The sequence below is a fragment of the Eumetopias jubatus genome, unplaced genomic scaffold (assembly GCF_037043125.1).
Source record: "Eumetopias jubatus isolate StellerSeaLion01/CBP00866 unplaced genomic scaffold, mEumJub1_p1.0 scaffold_15, whole genome shotgun sequence".
Classification (NCBI taxonomy): Eukaryota; Metazoa; Chordata; class Mammalia; order Carnivora; family Otariidae; genus Eumetopias; species Eumetopias jubatus.
This window is the reverse complement of record NW_028274821.1, coordinates 2,672,620-2,694,197: the sequence shown is the minus strand read 5'-3', so window position 1 is coordinate 2,694,197 and position 21,578 is coordinate 2,672,620. Positions and strand designations below refer to the sequence as shown.

The following is a 21,578-nucleotide window of genomic DNA, read 5'->3' as shown; positions in this document are numbered from 1 at the left end:
TTTCAAGTCCCTGGGCACACTGCTCATGGGTTAGTGTGCCTGAGACATACTACTCCCCATTAATCTTCAGTGTTTATCCATTACCTGCAGAATCCAGTGGAAAATTCTTAATTTAGCAGCTAGTGTTCTGCTTGACCTGCCCAGCTACCTTTCCAAATATATTTCTCATGACGCCCCCTTAGGCTTCCTTTCCACAACCACGCTGGCCTGCTACCACCTCATTCTCCTGGCCCGTGGTGCATGCCTCAAGGCCAAACATTCAGCTACAGAAGTGTCCACTTAGCCCTGAGCTATAAGATCACATTGTTTGAATTGCTCTTACCTCATTGGACATTGTAGTAGACTTCTGAAGACATAGACCGTATTTCATCTATCCAAAATACCATTTCCTGTTAAAAAAAAACTCATTATTTTGAAACCACTAAAAGAAAATATTAAAAATATTAAAAAATTAAAAATATTAAAATATGACACACTTTTCAATTTTATATATAATTAAGATCATATCCATTTATATATATATTGAAAAAGCTATTTTGTATTTTTGAAGGCACAGATTTCTGTCATTATAAATCTTGTACAACTGTTAAAAGGAAAATATAAACAATATGAAAAACATATCCCTAAAACTTTTTTCCAACTCAGAGTCTGAATTTTGTGAACCATTTCTTGACTCAGAATCATTGCTATGTTTTCTCTAAGTTTTATTGTTCTTTAAGCCATTTCAAGAGCACTGGAAATCAATGAAATTGAAATTAATAAAAGAATAGAGAAAATATTTGAAACCAAAAGGTGGTTTTTAAAAAACAAAAACACTAAAATTGATAAACTATTACATCAGTCATGGAAAGGGAGAAAATTTGGATCATCAACAACAGGAACAAAGGAGGGGACATTCCCACAGTACTATAGACACTAGAGGGTAACAACAATATCACGAACAACTTTACGCCGATAAATTGAATAACTTAGATGAAGTGGACAAATTCCTTGAAAGTTAGAACTACCAGAGTGGCTTAAGGAAAAAAATAACCTGAATGGACCTATATCTATTAAAGAAATTAAATTCATCATAAAAAGAAACAAGCAAAACTTCCCATGGAGAAAGCTCTAGAGCCACATGGTTCTACTGGTAGAATCCACCAGACATTTAGGAAGAAATAACACCTGTTCTTCACAGTCTTTTCCCGAAAATATGAGGGAAACTTCCCAGTTCATTCTATGAGGCCAGCATTATCTGATACCAAAACCAGACCAAGGCATTAAAAGAAAAAAAAAGAAAAAAAAAAAACCTTGTGATGTAGACATAGGACCCTAACAATATGGTAGCAAATTGGATCCAGCAATTTATCAAAAAGATAATAATACATCATATACTGGAGGGATTATCCAAAGACTGTAAGGTTGGCTCAACATTAACAATGTAATCAATGTCATTCCACATATCAGCAGATTAAAAAAGAAAAAATATACGAAAATCTTAATATACGAAGAAAAGGTTTTGACAAAATTCAACATACATTTATGATAATAACTCTCCCACTAGGAATAGAAAGACACTCCCTTAATCTGATAACAGGACATCCACAAAACCCTACAGCCAACATCATTGTTAGCGGCTCTTATTTAACACTGTACTAGAGATCTTAGTGTGATGAGACAAGAAAAATGTAAAAGTTATACAAATTGGACAGGAAGAATTGAAATGGTCTCTATTTACATATGACACATAGGCCATCTGTACAAAAAATCCTGAAGAATCTACATAAAAGCTTCTAGAACTAATAAGTGAGTTTAACAAGGCTGCAGAAATCAACAGCAAAATGAAATTTTAAAAGGACCATATACAATAGCATAAAAACATGAATTAGTGTTAATTTTAACAAAACATGTGAGATTTATATGCAGCAAACTACTAAACATTGATGAGAGAAAGGTCTAAATAAATGGAGATATATATACACTGTGTTCACAGAATAGAAAACTCCGCATTGCAAAAATGTAAAATCTTTAAAAACTGATCTATACATTTAATACAATTCTAATCAAAGTCCCACTCAGCTTTTTGTAGAAATCAATCAGGTGGTTCTTCAATGTACATAGACTAGCCAAGAACCTAGAATAACCAAAATAATTTTGAAAAAGCAATAGTATGTTGAATAAAAGTGGTGAGAATGGGCATCGTCATCTTGTTTCTGACTTTAGAGGAAAAGTTTTCAGTTTTTCACCATTGAGTGTAATATTGGGCTTGCCCCATATGTCCTTAATTATGCTGAGGTACGTTTCCTGCATACCCATCTGTTGAGAGTTCTCACCAGGCCTGTATGTTGAATTCTGTCAAGTGATTCTTCTGAATTTATTGAGATGATTGTATGGCTTTTATCCTTCATTTTTTTGAATCATGGTGTATCACGTTGCTTGATTTGCAAACTGTCTTGCATCCCTGGAGTAAATCCCATTTGATCTTGGTGAATGATCCTTTTGAGGTGGGTTGGCTGGTGAGGATTTTTGCATCTGTGTTCACCAGGGACGTTGGCCTGTCATTTTCTCACGGTGTCCTTGTCTGGTTAGGTATCAAGGTAATGCTCCAGCCAGAATCACGCATTGCATTTAGTTGTCATGGCTCTGGGCTCCCTTCTACTGGCACAACGGTCAGCCTTTCTTTGTCTTTCTTGACATTTATAAAAAGTACACACCAAGTATTTTGTAGAATCTCCCTCAGTTTTAATTTGTCTGTTGCCTTTAGGTTATGTATTTCTGGCTGTATAGAAATTGTGTCCTTCTCAGCACTTGTTAGGAGGTGTATGATGTCACCTTGTCTCAGTAGCGATGATGTCACTTTTGATGATTTAGTTAAGGTATATTTTTCATATGCGTTCTTGATATAATAATGTTCAGAGTGTATAAAAAAGCTTATAATTCACGGATCCTCCCTTAGAATCATAAGCATTTTCCCATCATCAAAATCTATTCATATTTGTTGGTCATTATTGAGAAAGGGCAAAGTCTAAAGTGTCTGAATGCAGTGGGGCAGGGGGATTGAGCCACGTTGCCTTCGAAACACAGGGTTTGGGGTGCCTGGGTGGCTCAGTCGGTGAAGCGTCTGACCTTGGCTCAGGTCATGATCTTGGAGTTCTGGGATCGAGCCCCGTGTCGGGCTCCCCACTCAGCAGGGAGTCTGCTTGTCCCTCTGCCCCTCCCCCTACTCATGCTCTCTCTCTTTCTCCTTCTCTCTCAAATAAATAAATAAAATTCTAAAAAATAAAAATAAAAGAGGGGCACCTGGGTGGCACAGTTGGTTAAGCGTCTGACCCTTGCTTTCCGCTCAGGATGTGATCTCAGGGTTGGGAGATCGAGCCCCATGTCGGGCTCCATATTCATTCAGCACAGAGTCTGCTTGAGTTTTTTTCTCTATCTCCCTCTGCCCCCTCCACTGCGCTCCCACGTGGGCGCGCTCTCTCTCTCTCTCTCTCAAATAAATAAATAAATATTTTAAAAAAGAAAAGAAAAGAAACACAGGGTTTGAGTTTCCTCGATGAGGTCTGGGTGAGGTGCTGTCAGAACCCACCGAGGCAACAGGACTCACAGAAGGGCGCTCCAGGAGCTCATGGCCCAGCACATTGTCGGTGGCCAATCAGTATTTGTTGACATCTTAAACTTGCTGGAGGCTGGGGAAATGGCTAAAAATGAAGCATCAGAAAAAGCAGGTTGTTAATAGTGGCGGCCCAGAGGATGTGATTAGCGAGACAAACTCTGTGTGGAAAAGGTGTTATTAAATCATTTCTCCTTCCTTTCTGCCCCCCAGTGCTTTTCTCGGAATATTAGCGTGGCTGCATGTGATGAGCAGCATGTAGAAAACACATGTAGAAAACAGTTTTCTTTGAGGGTGACATGGTAGCATAATGTCCTTTCTCTTCAAGTTTTTATTTACTGCTTACAATCTGGAAGAATGAAGATGTAGATAATTTCCGGATTAGCCATTTATAACTGCTTGTGAAGCACAGCCTCGAACTGCAGGAGAGGAAATTCCATGAGCCAGTCTGTAAGTTGTTCTCATTCACTCAAATGCGCTAAAACATCAGATGAGAGACACGTGTTGCTGAGCAGTGGGTCCGACCCTGCTTTCAGAGGTAGTGCTTTGTGGCTGGTGTTCTTTTAAGGCAGTGAACCTTCTCTGTTAGATGCCCTTGGTACACGGAGGGGTGGGCAGGTGTCCTTGCCCTGGGGCATCTCCCCAGGACCCAGGGTCTCTGCGGTGCCCCCCCGGGGGAGCTTCTGACTCCACCTGTCCCACGGGGGGGTGGTCACCTGTGCCAGGAGGCTGCCCTGCTCCCCGCCACCCCGTGCGGTGTCCTCGTGGTGCTTTCTCCTGTTTGAGCAAAGCCTCTTCCCTGCTCAGGCCCCAGCCTCGCGCAGGTGGCTGCCAGACCCCTTGTCCCACCGGCATTCTGTCCAGAGTCCAGGCCCCCTCTCCCTGGGGAGGGCAGCCAGCAGGTGGCTCCCAGGAATCTGGTCTTCAGACCCCACGAGGAGGTGTCCGCAGCTGCAGCAGACCCTCCCTGCTGCCTGTGACCCCTGGGACCTGCAGGACAGCCAGCTGACGGTGAAGGTGGGGCTGTCCCCACAGCCTGCCTTCCAGGGACACCCTTCTTTTGTGTGAATGGCGCATCCATGGGCCATCCCTGTTGATGTTGGTGGCGTGGGAGCTGGACCCTGGGGGACAGGGCCCTGGACAAGAGATGAAAACTGCGCTCCACGCCGGGGCTCCTTGGCCTCGGCATCACTGACATTTGGGGCCGGGTCGTGCTCTGTTGTGGGGGCTCTCCCATACATTTTAGGACATTCAGCAACTCTCCCCACCGACCTCCACCCGCTAGATGTGCTCCCGACGTTGTGACGACCGAGAGTCTTCAGGCTTTGCCCGGTGTCCTCGGGTTAAAACCACTGCACTCCACTAACCTGGATTCCCCCAAACTCAATTCTGTGTCGTGATAAACATCGTGTGCAGCCACCAGAGAAATGTTAGAAAACAAAAGTACGAAAAATAGAGAAGAGGCAGTTTTCTTTCACGTTTCGCGAGCACACTTTAGGCAAAGTTTTGCGCTCTTCCCTTGATCCGACAGATACTAATGAGTCATCAGGCTCCCAGAGTAACTGAATTGTGTGTTGTGTGGACATGTGATCTCCGGGTTACCCCGTCCAGTGGATTCACTTCTTGGTGATGGGGAGGAACTCAAGCCTCCGCATCGGGGTGGGGGGGAGTCCAGCACAGACCCCTCTAAGGGGTAGGAGGAATGGGGCTGGCCTTGCGGTCTCCACCTGGCTCCCCGAATCCAGGACACAAGCAAGTAATGGTGCCCCGGTTCTCCGGGAAGCAAGAGTCTCTTATGCCCACTTATTAGCAGGTCCCATTTTGTATGCTCGGTGAAATTCTTGTTTTCACCTGACTGTGACTCTCGTCCGTATGCGACATCAGTTCATGTGGTGGAGTAGAACCCGGTCCTCTGAAATGTACGTGCCTAGACATATGTTATGTATGATTTCTTAGCTGGGGTTTGTTTATATCTGAGGCAGTGCTTTCTGACGTGTGGCCACACGCCCACAGAGCCTTTTAATAGCGGCAGAGCACAGGATGTGCTGAGGGATGTCCCGCAGAAGCATATTATTGTGTAAGTTTGAAAGGGCCTTAGCTCAATTATTTAGAGCCTCAGGCAAGAATTCTATCATTATAGGGCATGAGAGTGCATGGAAAACACGGGGTTGCATTTGACAGGAAGTACTGAAGATTTAATCATGGCCAGAATGGAGGAAAGATTAACATTTGTTCTCACGTCCGTCGGCCGTCCGGGCCCCGTGGTCGGCCTCCTGCCGGGCTCGGGCACCCAGCGTGTGGCGTTGGGCTTGGACCGCAACGACTCTGTGCTGGCTTCTACTTAATTGCCACTTTTTAAAATTTTACCATTTTAACCATTTTTAGGTCTATAGTTCAGTGGCATTAAGTACGTTCACACAGTTGTGCAGCCATCCCCACTGTCCAACTGCAGAACTTTCTCATCTTCCCAAACTAAAAACCCTGTCCCCATTCCAGATCAACCCCCTCCCCCACCCGTCTCCAGCGTCCACCACCCATGTTCTGGGCCCGTGATCCTGATGACTCCAGGGACCCTGTGTAGCTGGGATCACACAGGACGGTTGACCCTTGAACATTGGTTTGAACTGCACGGGTTTGCATCGATGTGGATTTTTTTTTTGATGAATACAGTCCAGTCCTGTAAACATACTTCCTCTCCCTTATGATTTTAATGACATTTTATTTTCCCTCGCCTACTTTATTCTAAGAAGCCAGTGGATAATACATGTGACCTACAAGATTCGTGTGCATCCACTGTTACATTACTGGTAAGGCTTTGAGTCCACAGTTGGCCGTTAACAGTTAAGTTTTGGGGGGAGTCAGAAGTTATACACAGATTCTCAACTGTGTGGGGGTTGGCATCCTAACCCCTGGGTTGCTCAAGGGTCAAGTGTATTTGTCTTTTTGTGACTGGCTTGTTCTGTTTAGCGTAATATCCTCCAGGTTTGTCCTTGATGGAGCAAGGGTCAGGATTTCCTTCCTTCCTAAGGATGAGTAGTGTTTTCTCTGTGTGGACGGACCATGTTTTGTTTATCCATCCTTCTGGTCAGTGGACAGTTGGGCTCTTGCCACTGTTCGGCTGCTTTGAACGTGGGTGTGCAAATACCTCTAATGGATGTGACGGGGTGTCTCCTTGTGGTTGTAACAAAATCATCATTTGCACATGGATAGCATTCACCGTTTTATCTAGAGCCCCGCTGCACCTGAGTTCACACCTGGGGCTGTAGGGGGTGGGTGTTTGCAGGTGACTCGCCTGCCAGGAGTCCCAGTCTGAACTCTGCAGCTTTCCACTGCACACAGGGCTTATGCTGCAGGTCGACCCACACACACGCCTCCCCCGTCCACCTGTAAGGCCCCAGGCAGGCCACCTGCAGGTCTCAGGTTCGCACCTGCAAAATGGAGGTCACACTGACCCCTTCCACATGAGAAGATTCACACCCTCACGGTGGTAGAGCAGGACCACGTGGTCGATACTCCGGAAGCGTTGGTTGTGGCTTCACTGTGACTTCTACGGTCCTCTCTCCCGTGGCAAGGACGTCACCCCTCGCCGGGCACAGAGTCATCGCCTAAAATGCTGTGCGCTCTGCTTGGAAATGCCTCTTGGGTCCCTTCCTCCTCCCCGCCCCCTCCCAGGGCTTCCCGGGGACTCTCCACGTCAGGGGCTCACATACACATCAGCCCCCCCGAGGATGTGCCCAGCAAGCCCTCCCTCCTCCACGTTTCTGATCCCAAATCATTCCCCACGTTTTCCTGGAGCCTCAGAAGCTCCTCGGGACAGCAGGTCCCATCCCGATCCCGTGGGCTGGTTTTCTTGTCCTTTCTACGCTTGTTTTGTGTTTATACATGAGCTTGCTGAGGTACGAATTGCTTCTGGCCGAGGGCACAGATCTCAGGGGTATGGCTCCCTGGCATCTGCACACACTGGGTAGCTGTCACCCAGCCCAGGACTCAGATGGTTCCCGGCCCCAGAACACGCCCCACGCCCCACGCCCCCCAGGCCCGCCTTGAACTGCTCATAATCAGGGGGTTGCCCTGTACCCTGGGGCCTGCCTTTTCCCTCTCCCTCATCCTTTTGCGTGCGACCTTCACTCCTGCTCCGGGCTGCCCCACTAGCATGTTCTTCCCTGCGGCTCGGGCGCCCAGTGAGGGCGAGGCCACAGAGTGCCACGCTCACTCTTGGTGTATCTTCTGGGGACCGTGTGCGCGAATTTCTCCTGGACGTGGCCCTCGGGTGCACTGCGGGGCAAAGGGTAGGCTATGCTTCTTGTCTCATTGAAAGTTTTTTTATGACAGTGCCCACCACCCCCCCCCCCGGGCATCATTGAGGTCCAATTTACACAAATAAAATCCAGCATCGTAAGTGTGCCTTGTGATGAGTGTGAGCAGTTGTGTATAGATAGGCACTAATCACCACAGCAAAGCAGACACAGAACACGCCCTTCCCCTCCAATTCCCTTGTGCTGTTGGCAGTCTGCGGCCGCCCCGGCTTCATGCAGCTCAGCGCCTCGAGGGGTCCCGCGTGTCGTGTGTGTGACTGCGGGTGGGTGGGATGCGGCTGCGCGGTTTCTTACCAAGCTAACTGTGCATTTACGTACAGCCCCGCCCGACGACACACGCCACGGACGTCAGCGGCCCCGCGGCACGCTCACCTGCACCCGAGCTGGGGGCAAACAGGTTCTGCTCTGTGCGAGCTGTGGTACACTCAGCAATAAAACAGAATGACTTAGTGATGCGTGTGACAATATGGACGAGGCTCGTGTTCTATTTTAAAAATATTTTTCCTTTTTAAAAATGTAATTAAAACTTGCAACAAGTTGGACAATGCAGACGTGCAGAACGAAAGATAAAGTCTCTCCCTATTCCACACGCTCACTCAAGGTGAGGGGACAAGTAGCCACCTCTTTTTGCATCCATACAAACACACACCCCACAAACACATCCCACTTACACACACAAGCACACCCCCACACACACCCCACAAACACACACACCCCACAAACACACACACCCCACAAACACATACACCCCACAAACACATCCACTTACACACACAAGCATACCCCCACACAGACCCCACAAACACACACACACCCCACAAACACACACGTCACACACACACCCCACAAACACACACACACACAGGGACCCCCCCCCGCCTTTGTTAACAACACCACACCCATCACTCCCTGGGTGTCCTTCATGAGCAGGTCAGGAGGTTTGGGTCTGACTCATTTTGTTGCAGCTCCGAATCCCGAAGTCTCTGCCCCTCAGTCGCCTGCCCCATCCCGTGTTGCTTCGCGGGCAGAGCTCCGCAGCGGGGACCCGCGGGCCTCCGTCCCCGTGCGTGTGGCGCTGGGTCCCGCAGGGCTCCCACCGTGGCCGCTGCTGACGTCCCCACCAGCACGAGCGGCCGCTCCTTCACAAGTCCGCGGCGCTGGGCCTTCATGTCATGCGTTGTAACCAGTTTTATGGTCAAACGCTGTTGCAGCTGTTGTTTTCGGTGTCTGGCACCTCCTCCCTGACACTCACCGGCCGGTCTCATCTCCTCCGTAATGACCTCCCTGGTGACATCCCTTGTCCGCTTTCTGTTGGGTTCCTTTTATTTCCTTATCAACTCGTGGGTCCTTCCTCTCATCAGATGTGTGCTGGAAATCGTCTGCATTACGATTAAAGGTTTAAATTAGAGCACGTTTATTCAAGGCCCGTTCTCCTGTCTTGAGTAGCTCCCTCATGGCGGGATGATGCCGACTATCTGATACTTTTATTTCCTTTACTTTTTACGTTTGGATGTTCCCTGTGCGATCAGACGGCCGTGGGCCCAGCCTGGAATCCCCGTGGCGTTGAAATGCCACCGTATCATGCCTTCGATTCCCCCCGGGCACATGGCCATCCCTCTGGACTCGCGTCAGCCCGCTGACGGTCTGCGGTTCCGACCCCGGTGGTGCCGAGGCCGGGCTTCCGCCCCTGCGGGACGCGCCGCCCCTTGCTGGGCTTCCCAGCCGGCTAAAACGAATCCTTCGCCGTGTCCGTGCAAAAGCTGTCCTGAGGCTTACAGTTATGATGGGATTAGCGGAGGGCAGTAGTGGGGAGACTTCTCGCTCCATGAAGTCATGACTTCAGGTCCAGGCCGAGGCGTGCGTTTCCATTTGTCTGGGTCCCGCTTCCGTCCTTGAGCACTGCTTCCTGCCGGCTTCTGGCGGGCACGCCTCGCCTGGCACGGTGGCCGTGCTTTGTGCCTCCCCGCGCACGGGACCCCCTTTGCGCCGTCGCCCCGTCAGCGCCCACTGCTCCTGCACAGCGTCCTGCCTGCTTCTCTCTGCGCCCCAAGGCCTCACACACGTCCCCGCGGCTTTCCCCTGCGTCTCTGCCACAACATAACCTCTCTCGGTGCTCCCGGCGCCGCTGTGTGGTCCTCCCTCCTCCTGACTCCACTCGTTTGGTGTCGCCTTCTCTCATCAGCTCGGAGCCCACGGACGGGGCTGGCTCCTCTCCTCGCAGGTCCCACTGCCCGCGGGTCTGGGTTGCTCCGCACACACTCCAGCCCCACGGAGAGAAGGACCCGGCCGACCCCGTGGCAGTGCTGGCTCCGTGGTCTTGGCTGAAGGCGGAGAGCGAGATGGACGGGGACGAGTCTGTGCTCAGCTGCATCTTGTCGCCTGGGTGAGATGCTGCATCCGAGGCCCTCGCTGGCCTGGCTCGTCCGGGCCGGGCGCCGCCACCTCACACGTGGTCACAGGATGGTGTGTGTTTGCGACAGCACCCTCAGCGTCCCAGATTTTGACTCCTCTAATACAGTGTGGTCTGGGAAGACTTACAGGCCTTCTCTGAACTTAATTCCTTTTATCTTAGTTACTCTTTTCTTTTCTAAATGGGAAGAATGGCTCCTACATCTCAGGGGTAGTGGCTCAGGCTGATGAAGGGCATGAAGACGGAGGTCAGCCTTCCCCACCCTCGGGGTGCTGGCTCTTCATGACGTGTGTGTGTGTGTGTGTGTGTGTGTGTGTGTGTGCGAGCTGCCCTCCTACACGGCAGAGTCCGTCTTATTGAGCCTGGACACTGCCCTCTGGCCCCAGATGCTCCCCTGGCGCTGCCTTTCGATCGAGGACACCTTTACCCCCAGCGACTGCCAGACACATTCTCCGAAGGCTGATCGGTGACTCCTGTGCTTCGCCGGGGCCCCTCCTGTTCCCCAGTCAGAGGGCTCTGTTCTCACATCTTCGTGGAAGCCGGTAAGTATGGACAGAACGTCCGACGCCCCTCTCCAGATAGAGCCGTCTGTGATGAGCAGACTGTGCAATGAGGAGGAGAGGGAGGTAGGCTTGTCTCAGTAAATACTCCAGGAGTGCGGGCCGCCCACAGGAGGGGTACAATTTTTTTAAAGATTTTGTTTATTTAATTGAGAGAGAGCGTGAGAGAGAGAGAGAGCACAAGCAGGGGGAGGGGCAGAGGAAGAAGCAGGCCTCCCGCGGGGCAGGGAGCCTGATGCGGGGCTCGATCCCAGGACCCTGGGATCATGACCTGAGCTGAAGGCAGACCTTTAACCGACTGAGCCCCCAAGGCGCCCCAAGGGGTACGATTAACACGTCCAATGAGGGACGGTCAGACCAGCCTTTTCTTTCTTGCCTTGCAGGGGGGCTCTCTCCCTGCAGGCCGCTTCCCGCAGGACTTGGGCGAGCGCTTCCAGGAGCCCTGTGCCGCGCCCCCAGGGCCCCTGACCCCCCTGACCCTGAAGTCTGCGGTTCTCCCGGTCATGCGCACCTTGGTGCCGGCTCTGCCCGTCCATCGTCCTTTGCCTGATGCCCTGCAGCTCTTCGCCTGAGAGTAAACGCAGTTTTGAAGACAATCCCATTGCGCCCAGTGCCTATGCCTAGGACTTTGTTCTGCGGTTTTTTAAATCTCACGTCTCTTGTCTTCCACAGTTAGTGTGTATGATAACCTGTGGTTGTCGTTGTTAATAACGTGGTGACAGGGAGCACCCCCAGAAGAGGCAGGAGTATGGGGTGTGGCCTGGCTCCACACTCCAGGGCCCCCCCCGACCTCCAGTTGCCCTGAGTGGGGAGCTGGCCGGGACCCCAAGTTTCCACGAGGCATGAGTGCCATTTGCTGTCGGGAGTGTTTTGTTCTGCTCCGTGTCAGAGTATCTGCACACGGTCCTCCGGACATGAAGGGCCAGGGTGGGGACATCGTGCCCAAGTGAGGAGGTCTTTTCCCTCAGGACTCAGGGAAACACGATTTCCTTCCTTTGGGGAAAGAGCCTCTGGCACTGGCTGTGCTGACAACCCCGTTACTATTATGTGGGTCCAAGTCTCCTCAACTGGAAAACAGGAAAATTAGTTTCTGGTTGCATTATTAACTTCCCGCGGAATTGTGCAGCTCAGGCAAGAATGGAGCCACTGGATACACGTGTGTCTGTGTGCGTGAAGGGGCATGCGCGTGCACAGCAGACCCACGGTGCCGGAGGGGACCCGCCACCCCACCCACCCTCCATGTCGTCTCGGCGCGTGAGACTAAGGATAAGATGTTAGTACAAATCCAAGAGTGGACGCTTCAGTAGCTCATATGCTTACACACGGGTCTACTTATTTTCTTGTAGTTTTCTAGAGACCATATGTTTCTAGGGACCATATGTCTGCAAATGAATCAGATTATGGTCAACGTGAACGTGCGTCGTGTTTGGAGCCAGAATTGGCTGCCGGGACTTTACAGTTGTCTCCTTCTCTCTCTGTCTCTGATGCTCTGTCTACACGTGTACATGTGCACATGTATGTGATTATGTATAGACAGTTGACCTTGAACAACACGGGGGGATTGGGGCACGGATCCCCCACACAGTCAAAAATCCATGTACAACTCTTGATTTCTCAAAAACATAACTGCTAATAGCCTGTTGATTGGAAGCTTTACCAAAAACATAAACAGTCAATTAGCACATATTTTATATGTTATATATATCACATACTATATTCTTAGAATAAAGCAAGTTAGAGAAGACGAAATGTCACTGGGAAGATCATAAGGAAGAGAGGATACATTTATGGGACTGTGCCATATTTATTTAAAAAAATCCACACACGAGTGAGCCTGCGCAACTCCAGGGGTCAACCGTATAATCAATTTTAGGATCAGTTCATGTGCCTCCATCAGTTCAAGCTCCTCTCTCGGTTCTGAAGGAAGGTGCGTCCTTGGAGCTTTGATGTGAATACTGCTGATGGCAACATTGACAGGCATATGCTGTGTTTGGCCCATGCCAGGCACTGTGAATGTGAAGACGCTCCGTGGGCTCGTGGATAATCTCATGTGGCTGGGGTGGCGGGGGCAGAATTCACACCTGCGCCCTAACCTATGCCTGTAAATCTCCTTGGGTGCAGGGATACACGGGGTGCTATTGGCGAAGAAACACACGTCTATTCCTTGCCGGCACGGACGGTGCAGGGACTCGGGAGGCATTTCTATTGCTAACAACCTTGAGGGTTGATGGAGCCATGCATCCCTGTTTTGGAAAGTGAGTGTGTGTCTTCGGGAAGTGGGTTCTGTGTTAACCTTCCGTGGGCTTATGTCCCTGGGAAAGCCTCGTGGGAAGCCGATCAGAGCTGAGCGAGAGCCACCGGCCCGCCCACAGGCCCCCAGCCCCTCTCCACCCCAGCTTGCTGCCTGGCGGCTTCTCACACCTGGTCCTTCAAACCTTCTCTTAATGGAAGTCAGCAGGTGGGACCAGTTTGGTGCCTTGATCAAGGACCTCTTAGCTTCAGAAGTCGGAAGAAAATACAGATCCTGAGGAGGCGTCCATGCGTCGGGACAGTTTCCATGGGAAGGGCAGGGCAGGGTGACCGGCATACAGCTGGCCAGCGTGAATAATCTCAGTGGGCTCAGAGCGAGCTGTGCAGTGTCCCTAGTTGCCTGACCTCTGGCCCCCAGACCATTCGAGAAGAGGAATGTTGCATTCTGGGTGCACGGACGGGCCAGACAGAGGAGGTCTGGCTCTCGGTGGGTTGGTTTGCACATCACAGGTGTGCTCGGGGCAGGGCCCTTGGCTGAGAATCGGCCAGCCCAGGAGGGACATCTCTCCCCAGCCAGGAAGGTTTTTTAAGATGTCCAAACTTCATAATATACAGAAAATGACCCCAGAGGCCAGGGCTGAGTGGCACGTGACTGCTGAACAGGGCTGCATTCGGCATCCTCCCGTTGCCTGAGCCCGGCTTTAGCTGTGGCCCTCAGACCTGCACCCTCCCAGCTGCAGGAGCTCAAGGGGAGGACTTCATGGGGGTGGCCCTCTGTCTCCTGTGCTCTAGCGAGTGGGTCAGGGCAGGCACGGCCGGGTGATGACTGAGCCACCGTTTTACAGACACAGGAACATTGGAGGCTGAGAGGAGGCCAGTGTTTGGTGGAGCAGCGGCACGGGGCACTGGGATGGAGGCCTGCCTCGAGCTTCGCGGGGCGTATCCGTGGCCTGCTCCTTTTGCCACCGAGCACAGATTCACGTGGTTTCTTTATCCCCCAGGACAGATGCTGGTTTCTGGTCCCCATACCCCAAGCTCCTGGTAGATTGTAATGGCCTCTAGGGTGTTGAAGTTCTCATGATTCTGTGAGGACCCCGGGATTCTAAGTCTGTCGTGCGTGGCCTTCCTGGGGAGCAGCTTGGTCCTGGAGGCCCACGGGCTGGGATTCGGAAGAAGGACCATGTCTGTGCACCTCCCACACAGCCGGGCTTTGTGGGTTCCTGGTCTCAGTGCCCCACTCGCCGGGCTCTGAGGGACAGGCGCTCGCTGATTGCGTGCTCTAGGCAGTATGGCTTAGCTCTCCTGCCTCCATTTCCCCAACTGTGACACCAGCATGAATGGCCCTACCTTCCAGGTGTGTGTGGATTCAATGAGGCCGTAGGTCGCACGCATGGGGAACAGGGCCTGACAGGGTGTGCCCTGCTGTTATTGGGGTGTGTATCCAAAGGGCCAGAGACTTTGGGGTCAGGTTCGCTTGCATCGCCGGTATTCCTGCTCATTCCTAGCCGGAAGCAGATTTCAATGGAATTAGTTTCCATTTGTGAGATTTGATCTCAGAAGATGCATCTCTCTAAGCGGGTAAGCGGCTCCTAAAATATGGTGGTGGGGGGTGGCATTATGGCTGGGTTTCCATGGGTCTGTGGATTTGTCTCTGGTCGAGCGGCCGTCACACCCGGTGTGACCTGCAGGGCAGCACTGCGGGCCTATCCAGCCCCCTGAGGATGTGACTCCTTTATAAAGTCACGTCTGCTTAAAAGAGCAGCCAAGGTGGGCTTCTCTCGCTTGGATTTGGCTCATCAGCAAAGTCGCAAAGCAGTTGGGTTGGAAGCGGAAGACTTTTTCTAACCCAATGCTGAGAATTTTAAAGGGGAAAAGAAGATTCAGGGAAAACGTTGGTAAGACTAAAGCAAGCCCCACATCTGTCGAAGACGTCTGCGACCTCCCTGTGACCTCGAGTGAACTTTAACCTTAGTTCTTCTAACCGAACGGAATATTGGCTTCAGTAGTACCGCAGGTGGGCTTTACTCGTGGGTCCGTACCTTCTCATCCTTCCCGGGGGTTCATCTTTCATTTTGTGGGATACCGGTCTGCCTGGGTAAGGGTCCTCGTTCCTAGTTTCCTGTGGGGTTTTTATGGGGACTTACAGGATCTGTTGTGTTTGCCTGTGTCTGGTAGTCATCAGCCAGTATTTATTTGCACCTACTGTGTGTGTGTGTGCGGGGGGCGGACCACAAACGCTGAGAACGTAGGGATCATGATGAAGGGGCGAGTCCAGGAAGTTACGAGCCATCAGCGAGGTCGCTTTGGCACCCCACTGACTTCCCGAGAGCTGCACAGATCTTCAAACGCACGGCACCGCTTACACTTGCGACATACTAATCGTTGGGAAGATTTAGGCAGTTTCAACCGGTTCCAGTGAAATTCCTTTTTAGAAATTAAGTCTGAAGTGCTTTTGACGGCCAAGATTACTGTGTGACTCTGCGTGTGCCCGATGGTTCAGTTATATTTGGATGTTTGGGCGCCAGGCGCCAGGGAATGTGTCTCACTTTGCCTGTGGATGGCACTGAGCGAGAGCCAGTCGCTCTACCCCTTGACCCCGGCGGGGGAGGGCAGGCTCCTGGCTCTGTCCTCGCCGCGTGGCTGGGTGTCTGGCTCTGCAACATCACCCACCGGTGTCTTGTGGCTTTGGGGCGGACATGCTGACCAGCTTTCATGTGTCCTTGGGAAGGGAGAGAGGCCGTCCCATGACACGAACACGTGGGGCGTCACTCGCCACGGCCAGGCACCTGCATGTTTCCTCCCCGATGGTCGGCTTCGCCACTTCTGCCACCGATATCTGGCTGGCTTCCCTGCCCCCTTCTTGCCACCTCCTGGTCCTGCACACGGCGACTGATGTCCATTCAGCTCCACGTCTATCTTGTCAGCCTGTGTGGAGGGCCTCTGTGGTATGTCCCTCCTCAGCCACCCCCAGGTCTGGACCCTCTGCCCGCGGCTCTGCAAATCCAGCCCACACTGTGCGGCCACACCTCCCACGCCCACCACAAGCCACGCTCCTCTCTGGACCCAGATCCAGTTTGTATTGTCTCATGACATCTCCTTCTTCCTCCCTCTGGTCTCCAGCCCCCTTTGCACGAGGCCTGTTTGCTGACGGGCGTCCTTGGCCTCTAGTTTCTCCGAAAGACAGGACTGCTATCCAGTAGTTACCAGTGCCCAACGTCCAACAACAGCCATCGTCTTCTCCGGACCATTCCACGTATCACTGGTCTCCTCCACAGGTTTCCTAAAAACACACTGTCTTGCACACTTTTCCTCGGTGGTCAGGGCGGGGGATGGGTTTGGCGTGGGGGTGGCCATGGGGGATCAAGGACAGCTTCTAGGTGTGGGGTGGGGGTGACCCTGTGGAGGCCGGTGCCATTTTCCCCCACGGGAAGATTAGGGGCGGAAAGCCCATGGTGGGGCCAGGCAAGGCTTGGTTTGAAGGACGTCTGAGAAGATTTGAGACAATGGGGTGGAGCTGTCAGTTGGGTGTGGGAATTGTCTCCAAAATCCTAGCCCTGGAGATGTGGGGGCTTGAGATAAAGACTAATGATGCATTCAGAGCAGAGACAGTAAGACCCCTTAGGGCAGGAGTGGGTGGAGGGCACCACAGAGGCCCTGGGGGCTTAGCTCCAGCAGTCCTGACAGGCAAAGGCCACTGGATAGGGCTTGGGAAGACCAGATGGAGTGGAGCTGTAGTTTGCTGCTATTTGCCCAGCACCCAGCTGGGAGGAATCACAGGATGAGGGGGGACTATGGAGCTTGTTTCTTTGGTGAGAGCCCTGTGATCTCCCCCGTCCCTGCAGTGGGGAGGGACGGGGTGGTTCCTTCTTGCTTCAGACAGAGGGAGGGGCGCCCGGTGCACTGTTGGTCTCCATTCCAGGAGTGGCTGTTGCTGACGGCCTCCTGTTGACGACCAGGCCCGGGGCTGGAGGCAGGGGGCACCTCGTGTGGGCCCTGAGCCCACTGGATCCACGGTGGCAAGAGGGCTACCGCTGCCCCATGCGTGTGGATGCTGCAGAGGACAGATGTGTGCACAGATGAAGGACCAACACCATCCATTTCACAGCATAGGCACCCAGATATTTCTGGGGAGAGGAGCCTCCAAAGGAGCAAGGAGCCAGATGCAACCCTTAGCCCTGGTGGGGGGCCCAGTCCCGGGGCTGGTGGGGTTGCTGCATGCTCCCGACCTCCTCTCTGCATGTGTCCCGACCCAGCCATGTTGTCAGAAGCTACAGGGAGGCACCCGCTGTCCTTTGCTTTCTTCAGTCTCGGCCCCAGGCAGCTCTAAGCGGGGGAGGATGGCCCTAGTTTTAAGTGATGTTCAGGGTATTTACTGTTACCTGGGCTGGACATCTTTATTACTGGAACTAGGAAAATGGAGTGACTTATAAGTGCCTGGGGACACTTTCTTGGCTGAAAATGGGTGGGTTAGATATGGGGTGTGTCTGGGGTTTCATCCAGAGCCAGGGAGGGGGGCCCCCCCATGTGCACCAAGACAGGAGTTGGGTGCAGTGAGCTGGTTCTCGGGTTGTCCCCTGCTCATCCACTCGTCCGAATTGCACAGAGGACAAAGAGGAGGTGGGCAGGATAGAGCCCTGCGGCTGAGTCCCAGAGAAGGCAAGACAATGGCAAAGAACACCAGGAGGGCAAGGATGTCAGAGCAGCGTGGGGTCAAGGAAAGGGAGTGTGGCAAGGGATCAAAGGGTCTGCTGGGGGCAGATGCATGCAAGCAGGTTGCCCACCACATTTGGGGCCATGGCCGGTGTGGGCAAATTTGTAGGGGCAGCTCGTGGGAACAAGAGTTGGCTTGGAGGAAGGGGGGTGAGTGCAGAGGGCACTATCACCAGCACGGTGTTGGCGGTCCACTTTGAGGAGGTGCCATCACTTATTGAGCTGGCTCTTATGACAGCCACGGAGGGCTTCCCACCCTATTAAAAAGCTGGCTGCAGTGAGTGGTGGGGTACACAGGTCCCTGGGCCGTCTCCCAGCGTGCTAGAGAGTGCGTGCCCAGAAGTGGATCTGTTGGACCGAGGGGTCTGCACACAGCCCGTCTTGCTTGATGCCACCAGTCTGCCCCTCGAAGGCTGTGCTGTGCTGCTTCTCACCACGTGAAGGGCTTTCTTACGATGTCTCATCAAGCTCTGATCTTTGGCCGTGAGGTGGCATTTTAACGCAGGCTTTATTCTTCTTATTTTGAGGAAAGCCGAGAATCTTTTCATACATTCAAGAGCCGCTTGTATTTCTTTTTCTGTGAACTCTTTGTTGGTATCTTCTAACATTTTTACATTGGGCTTTTGATATTTTCCTTATTGAGTTATATTAGTTATCTTTTTGAGTATGAAATGTTACCATTTTTTTCTTCTGCATAAAGTCTTATTTTTATGCTCTTGAGTGTGTCAGTATTTTCTTTTATGTTCTGGATTTTTAACATCCTTCCACTCAAATAAATAAAAAAAAATTCCTCCCAGCTTTTTTCTTTTCTTCTTCTTCTTTTTTTTTAAAAGTATTTTATGGTTTCATTATGATGAAATTAGGCTTGCAATCCATTTAGGATTTATTTGTATATAAGGCACAAGACAGAAACCCAGTTTGATTCTTTTTCCTGGATAGCTGCCCAGACACTGAAACACCACTCATGTAACTCTGTCCCCCTTGGGTATGAATTACTGCATTTGTCACTCCAGGGGAGGAAAACACTCTTCAATATGCCCTGCTGTGTTCTCTGGCTAAGGCCCTGCAGACAAAAGGCAGACTTACAGGAGAAAAGCAAGTGATCAGTGCATGCAGTACACAAGCACACAGGGAAACTCAGTGATGAGTAACTCAAAGAAGTGGTTAGAACTTGGGCTTATATCACATCTTGACAAAGAAAAAGAAATCCGGACAGAAGTGACAAAGCCCAGGAAAAGAATTATGGGTTTCCTGGGGTGGCAGATTGTGGGGAGGCAAGTACACAGGGAAATCCACGAACAGGGAGAGCTAGCTGCAGTGTCAGCTCCTGCACTGGGTCTCAGGGTTGGGGGGCTGTAGGGGCTGCAGGGGCGGGGCTGCCTGGTGATTCACCTCCGTCCTTTCCACAGACAGGGGAATGGGGCTGTCTCTACAAATTTATGTCCTGCTTTTAGGCAAATGGGGGGAAGAGCAGAGCTATTTCTTGTGAACTCTTTGTTGGTATCTTTTAACATTTTAACCTGCTGCTTCTCGGCCGCCTTCAGCTCAGAATAATCCCAATGCCAGCATGGCCTGTGTGGCCTGCACGGTCTGTGTAGGTGGTGTGTTCTGCTCCCCTTCACCATGTTTATCTCTCCCTTTTGTTTCTTCATGGAATGGATAGCACTTTGCCATCACATGTGTTTGATGACCCTCCATCTGCTAGAATACGAACCCATGATGGCAAAATCACCATTTGGGACACCTATATATTTATGATTTTATTCTGTAAAATGTGTGTGTGGTGGGGGGAGTAGGCAGCACCAGATGGATGAATGGGAACAAAGGTGGTGCTCTATGAGTCCAAAGGACCCAGTTCTCAAATCCTGTTACACTCCGTGCAGCAGTTATGAAATAAGGGGGGGGTGCTGGCTCTCATGAGAACTTCATGCTAAATGAGGGGAGGTGGTGGGACCATGACAAAGGGAGGCATCAGTTACTTTCGGGTGATTGCACAGGTCCCAGAGATGCCTGTTAGCTGAGCTCCGAGGTCATGGCTTGGCTCACTGAGGTGGGGTCATGCTGAACAGGTGGTTGAGGTGTAATCTCTGTTATTAGTGACGGGGGAACCACCTGTTACTGCCACCTGAGACTCAAACCAGGATTCAGTGGAATTACACAAAGCTAAGTAACTATTGCTAACTGAACATATTGAGATAGGACCACTCACGCAAATGCACTGTGCTAGACAATAAGGAGGGACGAGGAGAATCGTGACCTCTGCAGTTAGACCATGGAGTTAGCAGGCAATCTGAGGGTAGCAGTTACTACATTGCATCACAACCCTATTTCAAGTGGGAACAGATGCCATCAGCCTGGGCACAGAGACCATTCGCATGCACACAGGTTAGCACATGAGCATCAGAAGCAAGTATGTGCCGGTGATGGAGAGAGGACATTTTTCCCAAGAGCAGCCTGATTTGCAACCATGTTGGGGGATTCTAAAGCTCACAAGGGGATCCTTTGGACTTAATTGGGTGCTCAAGTTCTGAGAAATTTCTGGAATTTCTGACATTTGCAAATCTTAAGGACAAAAGACTGAGTCTCTGAATGCGCCCTGGGATGCTGGCTGACTCTCAGTGGGAGGACTTGCTTGACAGATGGGTTTATTATTTGCACTGCCTGTCCCCAACCCATTCTAATGTCCACGGGTGATTCTCATGAACTGCACACAGGCCGGAGGGAGGCCTGTGGCCCAAGCTTCGTGGCCCACCAACTCAGACATGGAAGTCATACAAGTTAGACACTTGACAGTTATCCTCTTGGGAGACTGTCACCCAAGGCTGATTTCTTTTTCTCATTGTCCATATTGGCGGATCGGGAAAGAGATCCGAAGCTTATTATGGATATTTTAAGGAGAGACTTATGGGAAGCTTCCTGCTGGGTGATATCTTTCTGGCCTGCTGGGACCATCAGAGACTTGGCTGGCTTTGCTCAGCCTAATCTGTCACTTGATATAACAAGCACAGTGCAGAGATGCACTGAACTTTTTTTTTAATTAAACAGATAAAATATAGATGCTGAGGTTTATATAGTTCTCTAAAGAGACAGCTTGACCTTCTTCAATAGGAATTTGCTTTTAGAAGGTACTTGGGTAATCATTTTGATAGAACCACAGTTGGAACATTATTACACAATAAATGACTAAGCATAAACATCAAACACACTCATTCCTTTCAAATGAACTTTTTCTGAGTCACGGTGAATCAGTCTATAGTCTTCATGGCATCTGAACTTCTAGAACAGTCTTTCCCCACTCCCTGTGGTGAATTCAGCAGCAAAGATGAGGCTTACCTGAATAGTCCCTTACCTCATTTCACAAGGACAAATTTCTCTCAAAACCATTGTCTTGTGGTGGCAATTATTTTTCTAGGTGATAGAAAATAATTTCAAGAAGTACTTAGCGTAGAAAGCTTGCAGAATGTTTCTGAGGACTATTGTGTTGCTTGTCATTTGGCGTGTCCAGATCCCTGTTTCTTTCTTTCTGTGTCCTCTTACTATTTTGTCCTTTCCCCATGAGCGAGGTGAGATATTCATGTTCGCCCAGCTCCTTCCGGGGCTCCTGACTTCAGAACCACCTCTGGCCCGTCCCTGTCACTTCCCACCGAGGCCAGCTCACAGAGTGATCTGTTTGCTTCCAGGCACCTGCCGCCAGCCACGTCCTCCCCACCCCCTGCCTCCAGCATCTGGACCAGAGCAGC

The 21,578-nt window shown here is 51.0% G+C and overlaps 1 protein-coding gene across 2 annotated transcripts in view; it reads left to right on the top strand.

Annotated features, from left to right (window-relative positions):
- The window catches only part of SHC3 (SHC adaptor protein 3), a 93,222-nt gene that overhangs the window by 35,636 nt on the left and 36,008 nt on the right, over positions 1-21,578 (top strand). The gene's annotated exons all lie outside the window — the stretch shown is intronic.